Source organism: Onychomys torridus, chromosome 9 (genome assembly GCF_903995425.1).
Source record: "Onychomys torridus chromosome 9, mOncTor1.1, whole genome shotgun sequence".
NCBI lineage: Eukaryota > Metazoa > Chordata > Mammalia > Rodentia > Cricetidae > Onychomys > Onychomys torridus.
In genome coordinates, this window is record NC_050451.1 from 39,619,445 (window position 1) to 39,642,623 (window position 23,179).

The following is a 23,179-nucleotide window of genomic DNA, read 5'->3' on the forward strand; positions in this document are numbered from 1 at the left end:
AACAGTTGTGTAGGAACTCAAAGGAGTCTGTCCCAACAATCGCTACAAGCAAACTCTAGACTCTCCCACCCCACTGGTGCCTTTGGCAACATTACAACATAAATATCGGCACATACGTTACTATTGATGGGACCCCAGCTCTCATTGGAATCCCACTTGTTTCATCACTAATGTCCCTTTTCTGTTCCAGTAATTCATCTAGGATGCCATGTTCCATCCAGTCACCATATCTCCTTAGCCATCTGTGGTCTGCGATGGTTTCTTAGTTTTCCTGGTTTTAAATAATTTTGATAGTTTTGAGGAGTGATGATAAATTGTTTTTTAGAATTCCCTCAAGTAAGATTTGCCCTGTGGGTTTTTTTTTTTTTTTCTTTTCATGATAATGTTGGCGCTATGGGTTTGGGATATAATAGAGAGATGGAGTATCTTTTTTGTTATCAGTCATATATGCTGCTTGTATGATATCAGTGATGATGCTATATTCGCCTTGACAAGGTGGGAGTTGTTAGGTTTCTTCTTTTTTAAACAGAAAATGTTTCTTTTACAATTTTCTTTCTTTCTTTCTTTCTTTCTTTCTTTCTTTCCTTCTTTCTTTCTTTAATGTGTCTGGAGTTTTTGTATGCATGTGTGTCTGTGTACCACATACATGTTGTTGTAGTTAGGATTTTTATTGCTGTGAAGAGACACCATGATGACAGCAACTCTTATAAGGAAAACATTTAATTGGGATGGCTTGCTTACTGTTTCAAAGATTCAGCCCATTATCATCATGTTGGGGAACATGGTGGCGTGTAGGCAGACATGGTCTTGGAGAAGTAGCTGAGAGTCCTACATCTTGCAGGCAATAGGAAGTCGACTGAGACACTTGGTGGTATCTTGAGTATAAGAATCCTCAAAGCCCACACCCACAGTGACACACTTCCTCCAACAAAGCTATACCCACTCCAACAAAGCCAAATTCCTGACAGTGCTATTCCCTATGAGATTATGGGGGCCAATTACATTCAAGCTACCACATGTGTCTAGTGCTTGCAGAGATGAGAAGAGGGTATCAGATCTCTTGGAACTGGAGTTAGGTATAGTTGTGAGCTGCTATATGGATACTGGGAATTGAACCCAGGTCTTCTGGAGAAAAAAATCAGAGCTCTGAACTGCTGAACCATCTCTTCACACCCAATTTGTCAGATTTCTTGTTCTGTCTTCTTGTGCTCTTGTTTCATAGCCAGTGACTAAGTCCTGCCACTCTATGGGATGATAGACAGAGGATTTAAGCTACTTTCTAGAGGGTTTTACATGGACTATTTGGAATTCTTTGATAAATAGAAATTTTCTCTTTTCATTCTCTCATTTACTTACTGAACAGCTTATAGTGATATGGATCTATCTATCTATCTATCTATCTATCTATCTATCTCTCAAACCTGTATCACTGACTCTTGCTCAAACCACTCACATGCAAGATGAACTGCTGAGTCTCACTGATATACCCTCATCACTTTGTTTATTTTTATGCTCCTCTTTACCTCTTGGTACTATAAGACTCTCTCTCTCTGCGCTTGTCTTTTATTTTTGTGTCCCTCTCTTATAATGGATTCTTATCTTCTTGAAAAATGATGTCTAAAAACCAGTGTCTCATTGTGAATGAGTTCAATGTTATTGGGTTCTTCTGCCTCTAAGCCCTCTCAGTTGTCAGAACTAGAAAATGTGTACACATGTCAAGTTAAGAATATATGTGTATGCAGATATATGTACATATATATCCCCTAGTTAAACCTGTATCTATGTAACTTATTGTTTATATGTTTTCTAAAATTTGGGTAAGATGTTCTATGCATAGTGTGACTGTGAACAGCTCTTATTGGTTCCAATTGAGATCCACCAAAGTGATTAGATATAGAATATGAGAATTAACTTAGACCTGTGTATACCAAGATAGATATTCAACTCTCTTCACTCTTTGGACATTTGCATTTTCTCTTCATAGAAAGGCATGAGCTTCCCTTTCACCAGTGGGGAGCAGAGCATCATTCTATTTGTGCCATGGCAGCCCTGTTTTGATGTGGTTCTTCTAAGATGGTAGAAAATGTCTAATGAAAACTGGACTCTTGAACTCTCAGTGACATCCTTGTTTAATTTGGCTTCGGCTTTATCATGCTGTATACTAGTTGATAACCATGAAAATCACCAGACTTGTAGCTGCGAAGTAGCAGAATCAAGGAAAAGGAAAGTCTGTATTCCTCAGGTCTCAAGAGCTAACAAGAACTAGTCAGAAGTGTGTAAGTACAGCCTTAACTTGGTGTCAGTTCTTTTATCTAGGGATATCCACCCATCTTATCTAGTGTTCTTTTCCTTCTCTTTTTCTTTTTCAATCTTGGAAAAATGAATAGAGATGTCTAAAGATTCAGTTAGCTGTATCATCTAGTATATTACAAAGTGTCTCAAGCTGCTCTGATTAAAGTGTATTATTTAATAGTTAATTAAAATGTAGAGATGCTTAAGAGCCAACAGAAGCACCACACACTTAAGCCTCTACTGAAATCAATGCCCTCTGCCAAGAATACCTGTGGCCTTATTTTCATATCCCAAATGCTCATTGGCCATTGCATAGAGATGTTTCTAATGAACACTGTGAGTTCAGTGGCAAGAGATTGAGATCCACGTGCTCTTAGTGACTGATGCTTTTCCGAGAGGGTCGGTTCACAGATACTTCGAGGGCCTTTCAAAATCAAGTCTCTTTGATACAATGTACCCCCATGAGGTGTGCTCCTTGATCTGCTCTTAGTTTAATACCGGGTTTCCTTTGGTGGTTAACCAGCATTTTAGGTGGGAAAGAGGAAGTCTAGAATTAAGCTGGGTTGCAAATGAAGATGTGGTTGAGGCAAACTATTGGTCATGACTACCTAAATTTGGCAACTCATGTGTAGGGATTAAATGGTAAGTAGTGAATTTTTTTTTGTTGGTTTATGGTGCTTGGGATCAAAGTCAAAGCCTTTTGCATGTTAAGCACATGCTCCACAACTGAGCTACACCCCCAGCCCACATGCCGTAGACTTGTAAGCCACCTAAGTGATTTCTCCCTTTTCCTTGTTTTCACGGGAAACATTAGGTCCTGGCATTTGCATCTCCCATTCCTTATATGGCAGAGCCAATTGCCCGCTGCCAGATTTCTGGCTCATGGAGGAGATGGCAGTTCATCAATTGGAGGGATTTAGTCATTAATTATAATAAAGGCAAACCTTAAGCTTTCATGGCCATTCCTAGAGGCACACTGGGAGTTTGAGCCATGAAACAGTCATCTCAGTTTTGGAAATGAAGACACTGTCCTACCCTACATTGTCTTATCCCAATCACTTAATACAAAATGAACCATGACTAAAAAAAAAAAAAATCAATATTTTTTGATAAGAGAGCTAAATTGGAGGTTTCCAGTGGTTCCCTCCACTCTGAGCTTGTGGAACCCTGTGGAAGAAAGGGGAGGAAAGATTGTAGGAACCAGAGGGGAAGGAGGAAACCAGGAGAACATAGCCTACCGAATCAGCTAAGCAGGGATCACATGGGATCAGAGACTGAAGCAACAAAGCCCAAGGCCCATATGGCTCTGTGCCAGGTGCTCTGTGTATATGTCATGGCTGTTAGCTTGGTGTTTTGGGGGACTCCTAACAGTGGGAGTGGGTGTGTCTCTGACTCTTTTGTCTGCTCTTGAGACTCTTTTCCTTCTACTGGGTTGCTTTATCCAGCCCCAATATGGGGGCTTTTGCTTTGTCTTATTGTATCTTGTTTAGTCATGTCTGGTTGTTGTCTCTTGGAGGCCTCCTTTCTGAAGGGAAACAGAGAGGGATTGGATCTAGAAGAGAGGGGAGGTGTGTGTAGGGGAATCTGGGAGTAATGGAGGGAGGAGAAACTTTAGTCAGGATGTATTATATGAGAAAAGAATTATTTAAAAAGCAATAATGAGAATATCACTTGAGATGCAACAAAGCATTATGAATAAATCACATCTACTTTCTATGCCACTAAGTGCCTGGGTGGAAGCAGGGTTTGCAAATACATGTGTAATACCCACTCTGATAGGCACTGAGAAGAAGCTATATTAGGAGTGCTGAGCTGGGATCATTCTCCTAGTAGTCAGGCCAGGTATTTTCTCTATTCCCTCTTTAAGACATGAGCCATAGTAGTAGGGTCATTACAGACCATTTTTCCTATCTATCGAGGCTGGAGAATATTTTTCCATCTGCAGTGATGGGACTCTGCATGCTCCCAAATTAAATTTGGCTCAACAGATGGTTATTAAATATCTACTATTAAGTAGTTTTGTGTCAGGAGCAAAGTCAGACAACTAAAGGATACATAATCCATGCCTACATGGAGCTCTCAACTCAGTATTAAAGTTAGATAGGTAACCAATTAACCATAATTTTATGTGAACTGTAGAGTAAGAGGGGAGTGAATCTGTGTCAAGCATGGAGCAGGAAAGGCTTTGTGGTTACAGCAAAAGAGGCCTTAGAGAATGGCCAACACATCACCAGGCAGAGTTTTAAGCTGAGGACTGGACTATGTAGTTAGAAGAGACTGAATACTGGGATACGTGAAGTCTATGTCATGGGGTCTTACAGCAAATGACCAACTCTAAGATTCTGATGTAAAAGCACAAAAGAGCATGGGAATCCTGGCTTTCTGCCTTTACTTATTTCTTGAAAAGGAAGTTCTGCCCAATTGAGATCAAAACAGCAGGTAGTAGTTAAAAGCCCAGGCTGTCTGAATCTGGGAAGACTAGGTAAGAAGCTAGGCTCAGCAACATCTACATGTAGATACTGAACCCTATGTAGTCATGTGAGTCTCCATCCTTCTGTTTCCTCTTCCTGTTGGATTCCATGGCTTGCAGGAAGTACTGAGTAAGCACAGGCAATGGTGACTAACAATGAGCAGGGGAAAATAGTGACCCACAGTAGACTTTCAAGAACACTGACTTCATGCATTAGAAATCCACTCTAAAGTAGGTTAAGAAAAAGGGGAGTTTTTAGTTTGGCAACCCAGGGGCAGAATAGCTAAGATGTCCCTGAAGCAGGAACAGCTGGACCCAGCCATGCTATCATCTCTTCACACTGTTAGTATTCTTTGTAGTGTCAGACTTCATTTCTTCCAATTTAGCTGAGGCTCGTCCCATCTGCAGAAAATGGCAAACTTCCAGATTTTCATTCTCACCGCTTTAGGCTTCTGAGAGAAATGTAGTGACCCAGAGTAAAAAAAAAATCTAGAGTTAGGTCTTTGTATTATCTGGCTTCTTGTCTACTCACATGGCTGGTAGTGAGGATAAAAAGCCCCCAGAAAAGATTGGAAAGTGCTGGGCAGAGGGTTCCATAGGGATCTACTCCAGGGTGTTCGAAGCCGAAGGAAAATGGTCTCAACTCCTGAGTGAAGCAATTGCTTGAGTGTGTTGAATGTGAGGTGTGGTGTTTCCAGATAAATGGAAAAGCCAAGCTGATAAAGAATAGCTAGAAAATAAGTTTTTGGAAAGCACTGTGAGTAAAACACAAAGAGCTAGCGCAGTTTCCACGTGAACAAAGATATGGAAGATAGTAGACCAAGTGTGTAGATATCATTTAAATCAAGGACCCTACCATCTGCCTTTATATCCCATGGGCACAAAAAGCCAATGAAAACAATGGCCTCACAAAACATTCCTCTGAGTGGATCTGGAAACCTCACCTTAACTCTCCCCCAAATTATTAGTTAACTATCATGTACAAATTTGGTGCCAGGGAGCATCAACCTCCTTCCCTCACACCTCCTTGAATTGTGTTAATTACCTCATACATGTCTATTATCTACGTGGAAGACTAGATTCTTTGGTGGATGGTTCTTCTAACAAACTCTTTCAAATAATGTGTTAACTGTGAAACTGACTTTGAGATTTCCAAACATTTTTTGATGGTTGGAAGAGCTGTAGTCTTTTTCATGATGATGGTAGATGAACAAACAAACATAGAGAGCAGAAATAGAATTCTATACTTTTTAATTGTATTAGTTGACAGTCATAATTATCTGACTTTTTTCTCAAAGCAAGATATGAGAATTCAATAAAACATTTGGTGGAAAGCTATATTTCATAAAAGAAGTCATCTGTGTGCTAGAGAGTTGCTTAAAAGTCATGCTACTTTTTGAGAAGATGCAAGTTCAGTTCCTATCACCTGTGTTGGGCAGCTCACAACTACCTGTAACTTCAGCTCCATGGGTTCTAACACTCTCTTCTGACCTCTGCAGGCACCAGCACACATATCTACACACACTCCAGCACACATACACACATAATTAAAAATAAATCTTAAAAAATAATTTGTGCTGAATCTCATAGATGGAAAATATTCAACTGCAGTAAGATTATTGTCATTACTATTGGTTAGGCGTTTATAAAAGTTTTCATGGGGTTTGCATAAGGGTTACCTTGTTCTTAGGTAAACACAGAACATTAGAGTTATAAAAAGAGTTGTCCCAGCAGGTGGCCCACACACAGGTAATACTACAACTTTTCATTTTGATCTATTTCTATTTATTTTTTTATTCATTCATTCATTTATTCATTCATTCATTAATTCACTATTTATGTTTTTGGTGCTGGCAGTCAAACCCAGGACCTTGGGCATAGCAAGCTAATGTTTTGCCTATAAACCACATTCCCAGCTCAGTACTATGTTCTCTAAGAAACCAAAACTTCCCAGCCCCAGCTCTATCTATTATACTTGTTACATGCTCTTCACCTCCTATAGCTGATGATTTTCATTCATTGTGTAAAAAAAAAAAAATCTTGTTAAACATCTGCTGTTTATATCATTGTCTGTATTTTTGTAGGTTTTATATGAAGTTTTTCAAGATTTGCTAATTATCTTACTTCAAATGATAAGTGTCTAACCAAAAAGCTAGGTTTTCAAGAGACATATTTGAAATATTTGAGTACTCACACATTTAAAAAAGCATTTTAATTGTTAATTTTTCCTAAAATATTTATATATATGAAAGAAAACCAATAGACTACTCCCACTATACCTATCTCATCCTTAAAACAGTATTCATTTATTCTTTCTAGAATATGATGCATCTTGTGTATCTATGGTTGACTTTAATACTATAGAGTTGGCACTACTACTGATTTTTGTGACATAAAAATAAAATGCCTAGCATATGCTTAACACCTACTATGTGCCAAGAAGCTTTGCATGCACTATCTCCGGGGGTTTCAGCAACACTGCAGGATGGATTTTACTATCCCCATTTTACAGATGGGGATGGTGAATCTCTAACAGCTCAGGCACGAATCAGCAATGAGTCAAAAATCCCATTTCTCTAGTATAGTTTCCAGCTCATCAGATCAGTTTTATTAAGTCACTCCTATACGCTAGGAGCTGGTGATCTTCTTGGAAAAATGACAGAGAGCCTTTTCTGCCTGGGTGTTAGATTCTAGCCATTGGTAGCAGAGGGAAGGATTTGGATAGGATGAGAACTTGAAGAGCTGCCAACATTGGTAAGACCTGGATACTCACAAGCCAGGCTTGCTTCTGTGAATCACTCGCTTGCTTTGCATTAGGTGACAAACCGACTTCCTTCTATAATGACTGGGCCTCTCTCTCCCCTCCCCCGAACTCCTGACTTCCTCTCTATCCTAAACCAGATTGCTCATTCACACACAGGACTTTGTAAAGGCACCTGTAATTCTTATGTACCTTACAACATCACAATCACCCTCCTGCAATGCCACCATTGCTCAGCAACCTTGGGGGATACTACTGGTTCTAGAAAACCTCTGCTTACAAATTTGTTCCTGGAGATTTTCTGGAACACTTCCCTTTCCAAATGACCCTATTGAATTTCTTGATTGATAGATTTGACAGAACATTGATAAAGCAGCCTCATCACTCATTATTAGTCTAAACCTCAGTTCAAGAGAAACCTTTGTCTCTTCGCCTATTTCTGTGATGACCTGGTAGTCAATGTGACTGACATCTAATGTGGGCCTGGCTGTGCCTTAGCACTCTGCTGAATGCAGGGAAGAACAAGAAGGCATTGTGCTTGCCCTCATTTTGTTATGGTCCAGAAGGGGAAAAGCCAATTACAGAAGCAATTTTTGTAAAGTGAGCTAAATGCCAAGTGGGTGGAAAAGCTAGTCTCTGGGAGCCAATTCATGGCATAGTCCCTTGCCAGTGCTAATGGTTCACAAATATCTTCTCCTTTAGGAGCCAGGCTTTTAAGCCAGATGCCAGTGTATCGGTTCACAAAATATTTATGCCTTGATCATGAAAAGAGGAACAAAGGACAGACACACCTGCCAGGGGAAGAGCTAATGGTGTTTATACAGTCATCAGTCACCAGAGGAGGAATGCTGGACAGAAGCTGGCAGAAGAAGCTGCTTAGGCAGTCCTTCTGTGGGTTAAGACACAATAGAAATAGAACTGTACTGCAGTTCTGCCACTGAGGACAGCAGAAAAAGCTAAATGACCAGCATTAGGCCATATTCATAATCATTATGGACACCTATACATACCAGGTGGGTGGGCAGAAACAGCCCTTGAACCCAAACCCACTTGACAAGTCCCTGTCTGACATGCATAGAAACTCTTAGTTTCAGTTCCTATTACTGTGATAGAATACACTGACAAAGACAATGTAAGAACAGGTTGTTTCAGCTCACAACTCCAGGTTACTGTCCATCATGGCGGGGGAAGTCAAGTCATTAGGAGCTTGATACAGCTGGACACACTGTAGCCACAGCCAGAAGAAGACAACAATGGATGTATGCTTGCATATTTGGTTTGATTTCTTCATGTCATATAGCCCAGAATCCCTTGCCTAGGGAGTGAACCTGCCACAATTAAGCTGGGTCTTTTCATGTCAATTAGAGATGTAATCAGGATAACCCACCACAGGCACATTCAGCCGTCTGTCTCTAATGTCATTTTAGAGTTTTGTAAAGTGACAATCCTAACCACCACAAGAATCTTCTCCACTTGGTAGAGTCCCATTTTCCCCAATCACAATAGATCTTAAGGCCTAACCATCTGGGCTCCTGTCCACTACTTGTCTCATGATGCCAGTCCCTCCAATTATTCCATCTCTGCCCATTTTTTCACATTGCAGAACAGTCTTCCAGGAAGCCAAATCTGACCGTTCTAGTTCTGTGTTAAACCCATTCAAATGTCAGTGGGTGGGGGTTATCTTGGTTACATTGTTAATTGATATGGGGAAACACATTTTAATTGTGGGCAGATCCATTCCCTGAGCAAAGATTGTGAATGTGACTCAGTGGTAAAGCACTTGTCTTATACAATTATAAGGGCCTGCAGTTGAATCTTTGGACCAATAGTGTGGTGGTGTTTACTTATAATCTTAGAGAATAAAAGAGGGCGTGTGGAGAAAGGCAGATCCCTGGAAGCTCATGAGCCTGCTAGCTTGGCTTACTTGGTGATGGTCTAGCCAATCAGAAATCCTATTTCAGACAAATGTGGAGAGCATGTGAAGACTATACACCTGAGGTTGCCTTTTGACTTTCATACCTGTGCTGTGCCCCATGTACCTGCATCCATGTGAGTACACACACACACACACACACACACACACACACACACACACACACACACACACATTAGTTTCTATCTGAGACAGCTAACTTGGTAAAGTACCATTCACAAAGGTAGGAGGACCTGCTTCGAGGAAGGATGCTGAAATGTGGTCTTAGACACTACACGAAGCTCATCGATAGGAAGATGACCCGGGGGTGACAGCACTAGAGTCCACGAGACACATTTGGGCTCAAGTGTGGGAGTCATAGCATATCAACACACAACAGCAGCTGTGAGAACAGCCATGAGGCAAACTTGCTTCTCTTTCCAGTCACACAGTGAAAACCTAACCCCCAGAACCTGAAAATATGACTTTCTTCTGAGACAGTAAGAGACAACCAAATTACAATGAGGACATAGACTGGGCTTCATTTCATATAACCGATGACTTTATTAAAAAAGAGATAGCCCACAAAATACTTGGAGGGAGGACCCCATGTGAAGAAGGAAGAGATATGGCTGATGCTTCCACAAGTCAAAGGATACCCAAATGTCCAAGAAACCACCCGAGGCTAATCAAGCAGCTTTGAGTGGACACCACTCTATGGTCTCTGAAGAGAGTAACCCTGTCAATAGCTTGACTTCCTGCTTTCACAACAGTGAGACAGTAGACCTTGGCGGGTATTGAGTTTGTAGTACTTTGTTACGGCAGTCCACGAACATTAACAAATAGGTAGACGGGGCCATTTCAAGGGAAAATGTTAACTGAGTAATGCAGATTCGTAAGGCTAAGGCCCCCTAGAAGCCACGAGGTAAAATGGCAGCTGTGTAGATTAATTTAATGTGAGTGTGACATAAACTAGAGCCATTGGGGAAGAGGGACTCTCAGTTGAGAAAATGCCTCCATGAGATTAGCCTTTGGGCAAGTCTGTGAAGCACTTTTTTTTTTTTTTTTTAATTAATGATTGATGTGAGAGGAACCAGCTCACTGTGGGCAATGTCACTCCTGGGAAGGTGGACATGAGTTGTATAAAGAAGCAGGCTGAGCATTACGTAGAGCAGACCATCAAGCAGCATTCCTCAGTGGCCTCTGCTTCAGTTCCTGTCTCCAGGTTCACGTCTTGAGTTCCTACCCTGGGTTCCTTCATGATGGATTGAAGCTGTAAGGTGAAACACCCTCCACCCTGCCCCCCCCCCCCCAGTTTCTCTTGCCTATGATATTTATCCTATCAATAGAAATCCCAAGACTTCAGCAAATCTAAGAAAAAAGGTACCCAGAAGGATCAAGAGAGGGGAAGCATATTGTGTAAGAGGAGAGAAGGCAGTAGAAGAGAGTAGAAGAAGGTGGCCGTATCCAGAGTCTTTAGTAACATGACAGCTAGTGTCGTTTTGGAAAGAGTGCTGTTGGTAGACAGGGTCACAGCTGGGCTGGTTGAAGATGAGAAGAAGCAGGCGGTGTAGACAGCACACAGATGCAGAGGGAAGGAACTACTAATCCATAGAGTATATGGATTTTTAAACATTTTGGAAATTTTGTCAGATACAGAAATCTTTCTAAGTCTGCTACGTGGATGTGGAAACAGGAACATATAAGTGGATGGGAGGGTGGATGCATGGGTGGGTGTAAGAGGTGTGGATGGACACATGAAGAGATAGATGGAAAGGGATAAGCAAGTCAGGGTGGAAGAAAGGTAATCCTCATTCACAGTGCGAGGCACTTACGACAATCAGCATGGTTCTGTGATTTAACAGGAGACCGTGTAGACTGTTTTTAATTTCTTTGACATTTCCCTTCCTAGAATGTAGGGGAGCCAAGTAGGGGTTTTGCCATCTCTTGGCTCCCATGGCTGTTGCAAAGCTTTCATCAAAATTCCCACCACAAAGATCATTTCTTGGCTGAAGATGAGGGGGAAAGATATCACAGGATTTGTTCTGTTCCTTTGGTGAGTGAACAGGGGTAAATTATCTCCTGGGAGCAGTGTAAGTCAGCCATGTGAGGCAAATCACAGCAGCTGTGCAAGCATTAGGAAGTTTAACGTGCTGTTGCTGACAATTGAGTGTAATATAAAGATTTCCTTTTACAGTGTCATTATGCATGCTGTCCTCTTGAAATCTTACATTTCTCTGCTGGAGCGAAAGATAATTCTTTTGATGCTCACACAGTCTAGGAGACAACTTAAATTTGCAACTGTGATCCTGGAACAAAATAAAAGGTACCGTTCATATTATATTCGAAGCATCCCTTGAAGCCAGATCCTCTTCCTATCCTTATCCCTCCACTTCCCTCCATCAGGTTCTTGCCGCCTTTGTTTTTGATAACCAACTACCCACCATCCCAGGCACCAATGACTGTGGAGAGAAACCATCACGTATATTAGCCCTCCTTGGAGAGCAAGTGGGTCAACCCTGTCCCACACATCTATAGCCAACAAGCTAATTTTCCTTGCTATTATTTGGCAGCACTGCTCAGCTGCCCATGAGCATTTACTGAGAGCTTTTGTGTTTGAGTGAGGACTGTGCCCCAGAGCTTCATGCATTTATACTTGGTCTCCAGTGGGTGGTGCTGTTTGGAGAAGGTTATGAAACCTTGAAGAGGTGTAGCCTTGCTGGAGGAAGCATGTCATTGTGGGTGGGCTTTGAGATTTGTAGCTTCCTTATACTTCCTGTTCTCGCTCTGCCTCTGCTTCCTTTTTTCCCCTAAATTTTAAAAACATTTTTATAAGCTTTATTATAAAAGCCTTGCAAATAAATAAAAACATCCCACACCAAAATGAACCAGACCCCAAATCTATACAACTCTCTGTTTCTTGCATATAGTTGAAATTATGATCAGCCTGTATCTTAGTTATTTTTCTATTGTTGTGATAAAGACACCATGACCAGGTTAATTTATAGAAGGATGAGTTTACTTGGGCTTTGTTTACAGTTTCAGAAGGTTAGAGTTCACAGTCACTGTGGTGGGGAGCATGGCAGGCAGGCACTGGGAATGGCATGGACTTTTGAAACCTCAAAGCCCATTCCCAGTGACACATCTCTCCCAAAAGGGCCACCTCTCCTAATCCTTCCCAAATAGTTTCATCAATTGGGGCCCACATATTTAAATATATGAGCCTATGGGCCACGAAATAGCCAGCCAGCTTCCTGCTTTTTTAGGCATGCCATGCCTACTCCACTGTTATGGATTCTAGCTCTCTGGAACCCAAAATAGACTCCTTCTTTAAGTTGCTTTTGGCCATGATATTTTATCACAGAAACAGAAAAGTAAGCAATACAACTTTCCTGTGCACCTAGTGTTGAACCATGCTATGGCCTCCAAAGACAGCAAAGACCAAATTTGTGCCTGAGTTCACACTCTCTTGAGGTAAAGACGCTGGAAAAAAAAAGTGAATTGTGACCCAACATGCAACATGCTAATGTATCGACAATCCTGGTTTTAATGGAAATAGACTCTTCAGGGCTCTGGTCCTGGAGAGTAGAAGAAAATGTAGGACCCTAGAAATGAGGAAGTCATCAAAGACTGGGAAAATGACCTGCCAGTTTCTTGTGTCTGTGGCACCAGCTCTGCCATTCAGATGGAATAACAGAGAGCCATAGACATCCATGGTATGTGACAGCAACCCACCAGGAGGTGGAGTTTGGGCTATCAGATCAAATTGAGTGTTTCTGCTTTAAATTCCTCATGAACCATCTCCTCTCTGGAAAGTCTTATCCTGCAGAATCCACCCTCTCAGATTCTCTCAGTTCAGTGTTCACTTCGTTTCAGATGTATAGTATAGGAACCAGAATCTGCAAGACTGTCCCCAGCATGAGCAACTAGGACAGCAAACCCAGGGTGGGTTTCTCTTCTTAAAGGGGAGGAATAGATAGTGAATCTACTCATGAGCTCACCCATTTATCCAACAGATAGCTACAGAGTTTTTACTGTGTACCAGGCACCATGATAGGTGCCACCAAGGCCAAATTGTTAAATGGACAGGGTTCTTCTCAGTTATGGTTTATAGTAAGTGAATGGACATGTGGATACAACATGGGTAAGCAAATGCACCAACAAGAAAATCTACATTCTGTGTATTATGAGAAAAGCAAGAGGAGAGAGTTGAAGAGAACAGGGTCTAGACAGAGGACCCAAGACAGAACAGAGTGAGTCTTCAAGGGTAAAAAGGAGACAGATGGACACTGAGTGACTAGGAAGATGGCACATCATGAACAACTTTATGGATAATAAGAATTAAATGCATGTCAGGAAGCATCACAGACAACAGAAAAGCCAAGGGCAAGTTACAGAAACTATCAGCTTTGATGGAAGAAGTTTGGACTGCTCATACACAGTTGTACTCATTAGCATAAAAGAGACCATGGGGAGCAAGACCAGAAGCAAATCAAGTGAAGCTGTGGGGTAGAACTGTCTAGAAAGATGAACATCCTGGAGAATGCTGTTCTGAAGAGTTGAGAGAGACTGAGGCCTTTAAACAAAAGGGAATAGTAGGCATGCCAGAAGCAGACTCATGGAGGTCAGGAGAGAGTCTAGTAGAAGAGTTTTAGGCGAGACAAAGTCCACCACATCACACAACAGTTCCCCTGACTTCTGAAGATGATGCTCTTATCAACCCAGAGACAATCGAGACTGTAGTCAAAACCCCAGACCTGCTCTGCTGCAGCTCAGCAGCCTGCTCCTTGTGTATTGGTTACTGCATTGGTGGTCACATGCCTGACCAGGAACAGTGGCTTGCACCAGAGTGTCTCCTAAGGCATATGCCTGGCCCAGCAAAGACCAACATACAAAATTCAAAGTACACTGTCTACTGGATGTGCATGGCTTTTGTACCTTTTAAAGTGGAAAGACCACAAATCAAACTCTCATAACTTGGGACTCTCTGCACTGTCAGAAGGTCCAGGAGACGGAGGATGAAAGAAATAGCCATTTGCTATGGCCACCAGAGAGAGTGTCACAGATGGCCTAGGAAGGTTCTAAAAGAGTGGGGGAGAGAGGAAGGAATAGAAATGAGGCAGAGGCTCGAGAAGTTGGAAAGTAGATGAGGTTGAAGTCCAGTAGAATATTAGTCAAGATTTGTGGGCGTTTCAGTCATGGTGATGCTCCCACAAAAGACAAGGGAAGACAGAGGACAGGTGACTGTCATTTTCACGCATTGGTCAGCAGGTGGCACAAGAGTTCACTCTCCCAGGAAAACCTCAGAAGGCCAGTCCACTACCCCAGTCATTGCTCGGGGGGCCATTTTGTCACTGTGATAAAAAAAGAAAAGCTAGACTGAGGTACCACTGCACAGAGGAAATAGAAACCTAAGTCCTGGTTGAAAGAGCTAGAATTCACAAGCCCATTAAAGAGAGAAGAGCTGGGTCTTCCTAGCTTGTGATGAGCAGGCTTTCTCTCATCCATTCTTTCCAGCCTAACATGCCACCACTTCCCCTCCCAGGCCTTGGGACTCTTTCTGGAAGCTCATCTTTTGGCTCCCAGACTCAGTTCAAGTGTCATTAGTTGGACATTTCTTGGCTCTCTTTTGCATCCACTGTAATTACCCAGTTCTACTACTCTGCATTGTGATTTCTGGTCTACATCTTCCTTCCCCAACATCTCTCCCCCTAACACAGCTTTGTCTTGACTTGTAGTCTTGGTATTTATTAGCTTTCCATGGACATTTGTTGAAGCTCCTTTGACAGGGCAGGACAGAGAGAAGGTTCCTCCATCTTGTATTCTTGCTGAGGTCATTTTATATTTTACCAGAACTCGATCTCCTTGATGGAGAATCCCATGGACAATTACCCATTTCTATCCTAGGAACCCAATGTCAGGATGTCCTAGCTAACTTCTCTTAGTTAAATTGTCCGTGTGTGGCTCCCTTTTCCAGCCATTCACTTCCAGCTATCTTAGCTTCCTTCAAGTTGCTTGCTTACGTGAGGTGCTCCACCCCTGCCCCTGCAAGCTGCTGAATGAGATGCTAGGATATGGTTTCTGCCTTCAAATACCTTATGTTCTGGACACTTGGGCCTATACCTAGGTCCCTGAATACTGGGGTGTAGTCGCAGCTACCTGGAATAAAGACTTTCAATTGGCTATAAACTGGGTTTGAGTGATCATTTTTGGTGGGTTTTCTATAACACCTTGACTCTTGGGGAGGAAATAAAGATAATAGTACATGTAACATCCATTTACTTTCATGTGTATATTCTTACAGCTCCCAATAACACATGATCAAGGACTATTTGTCAAATGACTAATAATAAAAAAGGTTAGAAATGATGTAATTAAGGACATGGACTAATCTTTACTTTTATTTATTATTATTATTATTATTATTATTATTATTATTATTATTATTATTAATAGCACTTGAAGTCCAGACTGGCTTTAAGCTTACCATGTAGCAGAGTCTGGCCTTGCAGTCCTGATTATTTTACCTCTGCCTCCAAAGTGCTGGGATCATAAGCCTGTGCCACCACACCTGGGGGCAGTTTTCCCTTCTTTTGGATCCTTGATATCTCTATGAAAGGGTATTGGGTGCTCACTAAATATTTAGTAAATGCTTGTGAAGTTGGGATCTTAGCAGAAGAGTGAGCAGGCTTCAGATACAATCAAGTGCCACCTCATGTCTCTGTCTTTGAGAGGTAGTCACTTGATGAGGCTGCACTGACAGTTACTTTTAGAGCCTCCTGAATCTGGGCAGGAAGCCAGGGGTGGTGGTGTACATCTTCAATTATAGCAGTCCAAAGCAGAGGCCTATGAGTTCAAGGCCAGCCTGATCTACATAGAGAATTTCAGGCCAGCTAGAGCTGCATAGTGATGCCCTTTGTTAAAAAAATGTGGGCCATAGAGGTGGGATTGCTTGTCCCCTCTGTTCCTGTCTCCTGAGAGAGCCGAGAGCATGCATATGCTGACTCTTTTTGAGAGGTCTCTAAGGTTCCACCTTCTGGATGAAATTCATTAAAAGATAATCGGAGAAGTCTGATCAACAGACAAATGCAACAAATTTGGCTCTCAAAGCATTTTGGCAAATTTAATATGGTCATAAAATAATTAATTGTATGTTTGGCTCCATTAGGAATTTAGATGAAAGTGAAATACCTGTGACTTGATAATGATAGACTTGAAGTCTTTCTGGTGGCAGAAGAATCTGTCTATCATCCTATTTAGAAGGTTGGGCTTTGTCCCTTCCTACAGTTCTTTCTCTTTCCTATAATGTGCAATTCACAGTCAGAGGCTTCAGAGTCTCCCGGTCCTTCTGGAGTCTGGTTAAGTCAAGGATACTTCGCAGCCTCAGAAACTTGAGTAAACATTCAAGGAGGAGCTTTCCCAGGACATCAATCGTCATTGTGGACTTCGTCCCATCTGAAATTTAGTGCAATGCTTGTCTTTGTCCATAGCAGCTTCTAGGGGTAGGGGTTGAATATGTGGTTTGGTCCAACCCTGTCTACTGAGATCATAAATTCTTTATACTGATCAGCCTGGACCTGGGTAGAATGCCATCTTTAGCTCTCTCTGGAGAGCAGGTTGTCTTCCCTCTCCTTGCCTTAGGTTGTTTATTGGCAGAGGAGAAGGTTGTTTATAAAGATTCAATGATAGAACATGCTGGTCATTATTTTATTTGCTGCATGTTATAGCACATGGGTAGCTTGATTTTTATCAATTTTCACTAGTTAAATTTTACTGAGAATTCAAGGCATAGGCAATCACTGACTTATAAACTGTTCCTTTTTTAAAAAAAATCAATTGAGAATTCTGTGCATGCATAGACAGTTGTGTTCACACCCACCCCAAACATATGCTTTTCTAAGTGAATGAATTTCTACACATAAATCAAGGGGCAGATTGAGGTTTGACTACAGTGTAGCACTAAATCCCCACCAGTACATCCTAGTGCTGACACACTGCATATTTATTTGTAAGGGGAAATCATGTAAAGTCAAACCAGTCATTAAATGAGACAAGAAAACACTGAATCAAATGGCTTCATGATAATTTTGAAAGTGACGGGAGGAGTGGAAGAAGGTTTGGTTTTAGGAAGTTGTAGGTAGTTGCTAGAGAGGGTCCTCAGAGAAACTATTGTGTGTTTAACAAATGTTCTCAGTGTTGACACCCTGCATCTTAATTCTGCTCCATTCCCATCAAACCAAAGTCTAGTCACAGCAGTCAGTTCCTGGTTAGGTGAAAGACTCTAAGAAAGCAAGAAAGAAACCAAGGAAGGCACTCTGGTTTGCACACACACACACACACACATACACACACACACACACACACACACACACACACACACACACACACACATGTTCCTACCCTCCACACACATGTGCACATAGACACACATAAAATGAAAAAGAAATTGAGATTTCTAAGGCTCACTGGCTGGTTTAACCACTAATAGTAGCATGCCATCTAACTGCAGATATCTGCCTTTTGATTTTTCCTGATAGGAAATACAGAAATAACTGTCATTTCCTCATATCAAATCCCATATGGCAGCATCAAACTTGCCAGTTTTACCATTTTAAGCTATGGTATCGAAAGCTTTTGCATTGCTGCTGAAAGACCACCACCGCCTACTTTCAGAACTTCCACCTGTCAAACCGAAACTCCACATCTGTCCTCTGATTCTAACATCATTTCTCTATATCTACTTAAAGGATCAGTATGAAAGCTCATAGGATGCGCCACATGGAGCGTGGTGATGAGAATTTAATTTTGCAGAATTATGATGATGAGGTGGAGCTTTTAGGCTGGTTAGTTTGATGCCAATGTGTCACAGGGCTGGCATAGCAAGTTGTGGTGATTAAAAGCCTCCATCCTACCTTGGGCTACACTCAAAGAAGGAGAATGTTGGAATTTTGTGAGCTACACACACCCTTTCTGAAGAACATACCACAAAGATTCTCAGTCATTACAGGGGAAAACATCAATGATTTTGTGGGAAAACTGACAGATCAGCCTTCAAGAGAAGCTGAGGGACTGAGTGGATTGGATGGATCCATCCATTCCATCTAGGGTTTTCCCCAGCTTTGTATCTTAACTGTCTCCTCAATCAGCTGTTCATCTTGAATCTCATTCTTTCTGTCTCATCTATTTTCTGACATTTTTTGCCCATCTTAGCTTCCATGTTTTTCCTTGTCTGTATTTGCCAGATCTCTACTCTTCAACTACAATGCCTTCCTCATTTTAAATAAGGATTAAGTTTACTGTTTGCTCAGCCTTATTTATAATTTGGATTTAAAAAAAAGTCGTATAATTTATATACAACTTTAAAACTCCAATCATGGGGCCAGATTAAGAGCGCAATCAATTAAGTTTTAGCCCTAGAACCTATGCCACAAAGGCCTGGTGTAGCAGCTCACATCTGTGTAAACTCAATTTGGAGACAGATGATGTAATCTCAGTGGGCCAGCCAGCTACCTTCATGTGGTAAGTAACAAAGCAATTCCATGTAGTTTGTCTTAGAGTCAAAGAGGTTTATTTTGGTGTGACTTACAAAGAGCAAAGGGATCAGTTACAGGATCTGGAAGTGGTGAGGTACAGTCCAACACGGTTCGCTGGAGAACACTGACTTGGTTTGCAAGCCAGCATCCAGGATCATGAGGTAGCCAAGAGAGTGGAAATGTATCCATCTTAAGGGGTCCCTGTCTCAGCCACACCCCCAGGCAGGTCATAGGCAGGTGTAGCAGTTACCTGTGGCCTCAATAGAGGCAGTACTTCAAGGTCAAAGCTGGAACACTACCCACTACACTACTTGGAGAATCCCAGACAGGTGAAAGGCAAGGTGGATGACATCTCAGAAATGATAGCTGAGGTTGTCCTCTGGCCTTCACCTACACACAGACACAGACAGACAGACAGACACACACACACACACACACACAGAGACATATATGAATACACACATAGATACAGACACACACACAGACACAGGCATAAAGACATAGACAGGCAGGTAGGTAGACAGACAGACAGACACACACACACACATGCACCACACACACACACACACACACACACACACACACACATACACACACACACAACACACACACACACACACACACACACACACACACACACACCCACTAAACCTAGCCATGTATTGAAGTATCAGCCAGGCCTTTGTTCTTTAAAGTTCACATATGACAAGAAGTATGGGATCTTTATGGGCTTTTCATCTAGAGTCTAAGATATTGGGAGGCTTCAAAAGGCCCCAAACTGTGAAATTATATCCAAAATTTACACACTCACACATATTGAGTGAAATTCCATTGCTTTCGGTGTATACTCCACAAGGAAGTGAACATGGACTCTTTGAGCTTGCCTGGTTTTAAATATCAGAAATGATTTATTCTTGTATTAGGAAACAGGCACCATGAATAATAGTCACACCAAATATGCCCCCCCTGAGAGAATATCAAAGTATGACAGGAAAGATTTGGATTAGCATAAAGCTGAGTATAGGAAAGAAAAATTCAAAACAGCAATGAAGGAGTGAGCATAGGGCCATGATTTTGAAGGCGATGTGTAGTTTTCTTCTTCAAAAATATATTTACTGAACAATGTGATTTTTATTTACTGTATCATAAGTTCTCTAGCTACAAGGACTAGATGGCAGGACACTGAGTCCCCACGTGTTTGTCTTAGTGACACACCGGCAAACAGAATCATAAGCCCATCTGAAGACCACATATGGCTTTGTATATGAAAGCCACAGGCAGGAAAATGGTGTGTTTCCAGCAAAGGATAGTGGAAAACATCAGGCCCTGCAACTTGTCCTAGAATGGAATCAAAGCTGCAGCTAATTTACATCTTGTGATCACTTGGATACAGTCCAGATTGGCGCTTAGACTTGTAATCTCAAAGTGAGTCTAACAGAAGTGTTCAGAATAGAGAAATGGTGCAGGGAAACTGAGTCACCTGCAAGGTTCACAAGCATCCACCCGCATATCAAGAGAAGGCCTGAAAATGCCACCTAGTTATGGCATCCAGTCCTTAGACTGACCACATGAACTTCATGACTTTGTCCTTTTTGGATTGTATTCATCTAAAAAATTTCAGCTGCTCAGGCTGGCAAGATAAAGGTAAAGGTGCTTGCATGCAGGCCTGGCAACCTGAGTTCAGTCCTGGAGTTTGCTTAAAGGTTAGAGGGGACACGATGTCGGGTGACTTCTACACACATACCATAGCAAGTGAATGCACACACACACACACACTGCACTCTCTCACTATAAAAATTAACTAAAAACTCAACTGCTGTCTTTTTCTTAAAGATAAAGCTTTATGTAATCTTTTTGTTAGCTTATTTTATATTATTGTTATTCATCATGGAAATATGAAAGAAATATTCATTCTTAGGTGAGCCCAATGAGTAACATAAGAAAAATTACCTTACTACTTGTTCTTAAATATAGTATTTATACAGTTGCCTCAGTGAAAGCAATTCTAAAATATTCCTTTACTAATACACCTTTTACTTATGAAACATGATGGTTCAACTAATAAAAGACATTGCTGATAACAAGTGAGAATTTTAATTCTCTTCCTTTAAAATTGCCTTCCGTGAATTGGTGTATTATAAAATTCAAGATTAGCTATTTATTATGTGATTCAGAAGAACTAAGAGTTCCATCTTAATTCTATTGTTTTCCTCTTCATTCTTTAGAAATTAAGTCAGCCCAGACTCACTTGGAATGTCTGCCAGGCTTATGAGGATGACAATTCAGTATGTAGAAAATAACAATTTTATTTGGTTCCTTTTGTATTCTTTTATTTCTCCAGGTGCTAGGCTCTTACACAGAATTTTTACTTCATGTCTTTTTTTTTTTTTTTTTTTTAACCTATCAACAGCTAAGTAAATGACTAAAATACCATTGCAGTTAAAACTACAGGAGCCTGTCTGTTGGAGAGTTTGCTCAGTGGTTAGAGCACTAGCTGCTCTTCTAGAGAACTGGAGCTGGTTCCCAGAATCCACACTGGGAGGCTCACAATTGCCTGTGACTCCTACGACAAGGGATCCAAATCCCTCTTCTGGCATCCATGGGCACTGCATGCACACACACACACATGTGCAAACATGCAATTAAAAATAAGTAGTAAAATCTTTTAAAAAGCCGCAGAAATCACTGTGATAATTAATAAAAGAGTTCACATTCTAAATAACCTGGCACCCAAATAAGTAAATTCTAAGCAACCATTAAAACACTCTCTCTTGGAAGGAGTCTGTCAGATTTCTCTGAAGTAATTTCCAAACCTCCAACTGTATAAGTAAAAATTAATTTAACCAGCAGACTTCCAGCCAGGCTTCATGGATATCCACTGAGAACCATGCTGTGGTGGTGACCGTGACTACAGGAACTAAAGACCGCCTGCAGGGAGGCGGGCAGACGTCCAGGAAAAGAGCGTGAGCGCTGGAACACAGGCATGGGAACGGCATCTCTCTTACAGAGTATGCCTTCTCTTCAGAGACAGAGAGCTTTCTTCTCGGTGCTTCCTCTGACTGCTCTGAGTCTGTTTGAGAGCAGACAAGCTGCTGTCGCTGGTGTCCCCATGCCCTTCTGGAGAGAGAAAGCTACAAGTGCTAATTTGCTGTTTCCTTGGAAACCATTTGCCACACCGTCAAACATCGTTTGACCTCCACAGTAATTTTTCTTTTAATCAACTGTTAGACATAGTGAGAATCTATAAAAAAAAAATAAAAGGAGAAATCAAGATCGTTTTACTGGTAAAGTGTAAGAGTAGCCAGCCCCAAGTCTTTCCTTTCTAAAGGGGCACTTGTGGCTGAAAGCAGGATGTCCAGAGCTCAACCAGAAAATATTGAGTGTGGTGTGCCCGGGACACATAATGACTGCAACACCATGGTGTCCTTTCTTCTGATGGTGATGAAAGGGGTTTGTTCAGACCATACAGACAGATTAAAGAGTTGCCATATGCAGAAAAGAAACAAAATGTTCTCATTTAGGGATCACAGAAACAATTGCTTTATGTACACCAGTTTACTCACAATCAGCAAGGACAGATCTATGAGTCGTGGTACATGAGGGTACATAAGACCTGCATGAGGAAGCAGGGGCAGACATGGAGAGCATCTGAGAGGGGTTATATCTATCCATGGTTGGAAAAAGATTCCCAGTTAGAGCTTACCCGAGGGAGAGATGAGCAGACCCCCAACACTGCCTTCGGGAATACTTTTTTTTTTTTTTTTTTTCGAGGCAGGGTTTCCCTGTGTAGCTTTGCAACTTTCCTGGAACTCACTTAGTAGCCCAGGCTGGCCTCGAACTCACAGAGATCCGCGTGGCTCTGCTTCCTGAGTGCTGGAATTAAAGGCGTGTGCCGCCGCCACCACCCACCACCACCCGGATCTTTTTTTTTTTAGGAATACTTTTTAAGATCAATTATGTTTTTTAGAGCACTTTTAGGGTACCAGCAAGACTGGGCAGAGATTCCAGAGATTTCTCATTTATTATTTACTGCACCCCACCGATTCTCAACAATAAGCATGTTTGTATTGATACCCTTACACGACACACAATAATGTCAAAGCCCACAGTCTGTATTAACATTAGGCCTCTCTTTTGCCGCTAGACAATCTGCAAACCTTTGCTAAGTATACAATGGCATGTAGCTATCCTCATATTGTCGTTCACAGTAG

The 23,179-nt window shown here is 41.5% G+C and overlaps 1 protein-coding gene across 2 annotated transcripts in view; it reads right to left on the bottom strand.

Moving 5' to 3' along the window:
* The window catches only part of Slc35f4 (solute carrier family 35 member F4), a 238,710-nt gene that overhangs the window by 25,573 nt on the left and 189,958 nt on the right, over nt 1–23,179 (bottom strand). The gene's annotated exons all lie outside the window — the stretch shown is intronic.